The sequence below is a fragment of the Octopus bimaculoides genome, chromosome 8 (genome assembly GCF_001194135.2).
Source record: "Octopus bimaculoides isolate UCB-OBI-ISO-001 chromosome 8, ASM119413v2, whole genome shotgun sequence".
NCBI classification, from domain to species: Eukaryota; Metazoa; Mollusca; class Cephalopoda; order Octopoda; family Octopodidae; genus Octopus; species Octopus bimaculoides.
Genome location: NC_068988.1, coordinates 48,016,919 through 48,021,578, shown reverse-complemented (window position 1 = coordinate 48,021,578; position 4,660 = coordinate 48,016,919).

The window sequence follows — 4,660 nt, the reverse complement described above, 5'->3', positions numbered from 1 at the left end:
GTGGCGACAAGGATTTCGTAGCTCACACAGCCACTGTGTAGTATTGCGATATAACAGTGGCGACAAGGATTTCGTAGCTCACACAGCTACTGTGTAGTATTGCGATATAACAGTAATGTATTAAAAAAGTGAAATGATTTCAGTTGGAAATGAAACTGAAACAGTATCACTGATATGCCACACCAGTAGAATTGACCCTTTCCAAGAAAAAAATTTAGAGGGTGTTACGAACACCTTCCACTTACAATGTCTTTATATAAGACAGAAATGAAAAAGCTGTGCTTACAGCTTCTAATGAGAGTCAAGAGGAAGAAACCATGTCTCAGTGGATTGTTACCACACTAAAAGCCTGGTTTAACTGCTTGTAACAGCATGGACTTTGTTAGAGGCTTTCAAAGACAAGTTGACGATGTTAACTAGGTAATAGAACAAACACACCCTTCAAGAACAAATAGTCCCGCAGTTGAACTTCTGCATGATTTCTATCCACCCATTTTCAGTTACAGAACTTCAGTGAAACTGAAGCTATGATAGATTATAGTTATTGAGCTGCTTTGGTCTGGGATCAAGCCCTGAATCATGTTACTGTGATGTAAATTTTGTTATTACATGGCCAAATGACTAGGTGATGTAGGTAATAAAAATCATTTCAGCAACGAATTTGCCACATGCAAATACAGAGACACAGTCTTCAGCAGCCAGTTTGTGCTTCAGCAAAATCTGTTTCCTTACTAGAGTATTAAATATTGTTTGGATAATTTAGTAGTCTTCTCTATTTCAACTTTTTTTTTTTTTTGTTAAGTCATAGAGAAAATCAATAGCCAGATTAAATGATCTGAGTATCTAGTTACATCTCTTTTAAGCTCAAATTCACCTGGGTTGACTTTCTACTTTATCCTTCTGGAATTGATAAAATAAAAACTTGTTAAGAACTGGGAAGTTTGATTAAACTTGCACTCCTGCTCCTTCATCAAATTTTGAGGCCCTGAGAGTCAAAATTATAAACCAACATTTTCATTGTTGAATTGATGTTGGAATGGCAGTCATAGCAGAGTTGATCAAAGTAAATTTCATACAGTATTTAATCAGTACAACTGCCAAGCCTCACAATCTCTGATGATCTTTCATAGTAATTTCTGTACTGTAATTTCAATGAATATTGTTATATCTTAGGATGGTCATTGTTTTTCCTTCTCAGAATGGATTGTGCAGAACAAGGGGGAGACATGTCGGATAGACAGTCATTGAAGAGGTCACAAGGTGTGTGACGGAAGATTTCAACAAGGGACACTAAAATAAGAATTAGAATAAAGCAGAAATGATCAATGAGAGTATAGTACATGTAGTTATTTTGAAAAAATCAAAACAAAAAAATATGACCTCCCCAAGTATAACAATATCTGTTTCAACATACAATTTCATATCAAGAATCTTGCAAAACAACTACATAAACAAAAAAAACTTGAATGAAATAATCCATCTATGTGTTTCTAGCAGGGATTCAAAACTGAATCCCTGGATACATTGTCAGACATCATGAGCAAACTACAACAGTTTCATGTGATTGGCCTGTTATGCAACCAGTTAGCATCAATCCGTTGCATGATTCATAAAGTGCCTCTTATTGCTGAAACTTTATGCTGTGTGCTGACACTGGTTGACCGGTTCACATGTCTCACCTCTTGCCTGGATGAGTGTTGGAAAACAGCCAAGGGAATTATGCTTCCACTCTTGTCAGGGACATTTGTGCAGATATCAGCAGGTTCTTAAACAGACCAAACTAAACCTTCACACAATATCTCATAAGTAACTTCTTTCGATGGTGTTGTGGTGATAGACATTAGCGCCCCTGTGTGATAAAATGGTGGACTTGTCGAATTGTTATAAAGTGTAATGTGTCTCATTGAGACAAGGAAGAAGGCATTGAAATCTTGTGTGTTGGTAGTCGGAAGTTACATCTGTGAATACATTGCTTTATTCCTACTTCGTCAAAATCATATATCCGCAACCAAGGATAAAAAAGATGGAATGCAATTTTTCCATCTCTCCCAGTATGTAATTATTGTTGTTATTATTTGTAAAAGACCAATACAGTTAAAACGCTACTCGCAATAATAAAATATTTTGCTAATTGCTCATGAGTGTTGTTAATTACTTCTTTGTGCAACCCAAGAAATACATTCTCATTCACTAACTCAACAGCTACCATAATTGCAGCATTTGATGAAACAACAACCATATGCATGGCACGTTAAAGTTAACTTTGAAAATGTTTAAAGATTTGGAGAGATTTAATAAAATAATTAACTTTGTTATAGTTAAGTTAATAACATACACAAAAGAAAGTAATATTTCGAACCAGTATAGCCATGGAAACAGTAGAAAGATAGGTATTTTACCATTATATGACAGAAAATGTTGTCAGCAGGCAGCTAGTCTTCTGCTGTTTACATGACTATACTGCGTTCAAAATATTACTTTTTTTGTCTGTATCATATAATACACATTTGACGCTTCTAAAAACATAAAGCAAAACTTTGTTTACATATATTATTAAGTTAGTGTTTAGAACAAAACATAATAAAAGGTGCTTTCATAAAAATATGTCGAAATGTTTTGATTTAAATATAAATTCTTTAAAATGACAAGTTTTATGTCATAGATGCAGGAGTGATTTCAGGCAGGCTAGTATCACAAGGGGTAGCTACCCCTCACTCATAACATAGATGAAACTATATCACAAGGTCTGACCTTCCTCTTGCAAGAAAATACTCCAGTTGTGATAAGATGCTGATCATCTGCAAAGCTCAGTCAAGCAAGACCTACAAGGGTCTGATTCTTCATCTGGGATGGAACTGCTACAAGTTACAGAGACATCCAAGACTTCTTTATGAAAGCAATTTGGTTCAAATTTCCAAAGGATCACTCTCCAATACACTACAATCTCTGGTTCACAAATGTACTGGCTTCCTCTCTCTATGTAGATTTCTCTACTACTACTACAAATAACTGTACTCATCTGGATTGGCTGTTTGTTTAAGATCATAGTTATTGCTTGCAAGCAAGTATGATCTGTGTTATGTCTCAAGCTACTGCTATCTAGCACCTTCGGATGATCTCTACTCGACTGCTACTCAACGGCTATTCAACAGTCACTCAACTCCTCTACCACGGCTAGACTACCTCTATTTATGTGCCTTGGGCGATCCTACTTCTTCGCTTGGGGGCGTCAACACAACAATCTGGTAGCATATACCAGGCCTTCACTAATTGTTTTAGGTGTCTATGTTTATTGTGAGCTGACATTGGTACTCTCACAGCCTTTCACACTTGATCCTATGAAACTTTGAGAACGTGGGAAAGAGACCTGCATTAACACTTTCTTGGTCTTCGTTTTCAGCTGAATTGAGTGGAACAGCATGAAATGAAATGCCCTGTTCAATGACACAAAGCAATATTCAATTGAGGAATTGAACCCATGATTTTGTAATCCTAAGTCCATCTCCCTAACCGCTAAGTAACATGTCTTGCTTACTTCCCCCCACTACCGACACATTAACAAAAGATTGCTAGTCCTACTTATCTCTCATCCTTATATAACCAAGCCCTGCAGTGAACATTTTCTTCAATCCTTCTTTCCCAGAACTTTGATTTTATCTTTTATTTTTTACTTGTCTCAGTCAATTGACTGCGGCCATGCTGCGGCACCACCTTGAAGAATTTTATTCAGACGAATTGACTCCAGTGCTTACTATTTTGTAAAGGGTGGTACCTACATGGACACACACACACACAAACACACACACACACACACACACATGATGGGCTTCTTTCAGTTTTTTCTATCAAATCCACTCACAAAGTTTTGGTTGGCTTGGGGTTATAGTAGGAGACACATGCCCAAGGATCCATGTAGTAGGATTGAAACCAGAACCATGTGGTTTGGAAGCAAACTTCTTACCACACAGCCACACCTGCATCTAAAATTCAAAAAATTCTATCATCAGGCATTATTTTACCAGTGAGTTATTCAAACTTGACATTGGCCGAATCAACTTCACCAGTCTTGAAGGGCCCTTCATGAACACAGTCTCTGCTTGTCTGCCTGTCTATCTGTCTGTCTGTCTGTCTCCGTCTCTCTCTCTTTCTGTCTGTCTGTCTGTCTGTTTGTCTGTTTGTCTCTGTCTCTGTTTGTCTGTCTCTCTCTCTTTCTCCATCAGTAAACATCCATCAGTAGACATTCCTCCAAAACTGTAGAATCTGACAAATCAGACTTTACCCTCTATTCTTCCAGACTATTTCATATTAAATACCAGACTACATTAAAATAAATAAATCTTTGAAACCCTTGATCTGTTAATCTGTGGAGTTGATATTTTGTATTCTACAGTTTAATTGGGTCAGATGAATTGTTCTGATTTTCATTTCAGGCCGTTATTTTAAGTATTTATGTTATATTGACTTGAGCTAAAAACGAACTTGTGATTTTAAGTATTAGTTTCAGTCTAAAAAAAAATATCAGAAATGACTAAAGTCATAAAAACCTAATTGGACAATTAATGTCATCGTTTGTGTTGTTTTTTTGTTTTTTTTCATTACATATAGAAACATTTGCATGTGTATGGTTGTTCATATGCAAGTACATATATATATATATATA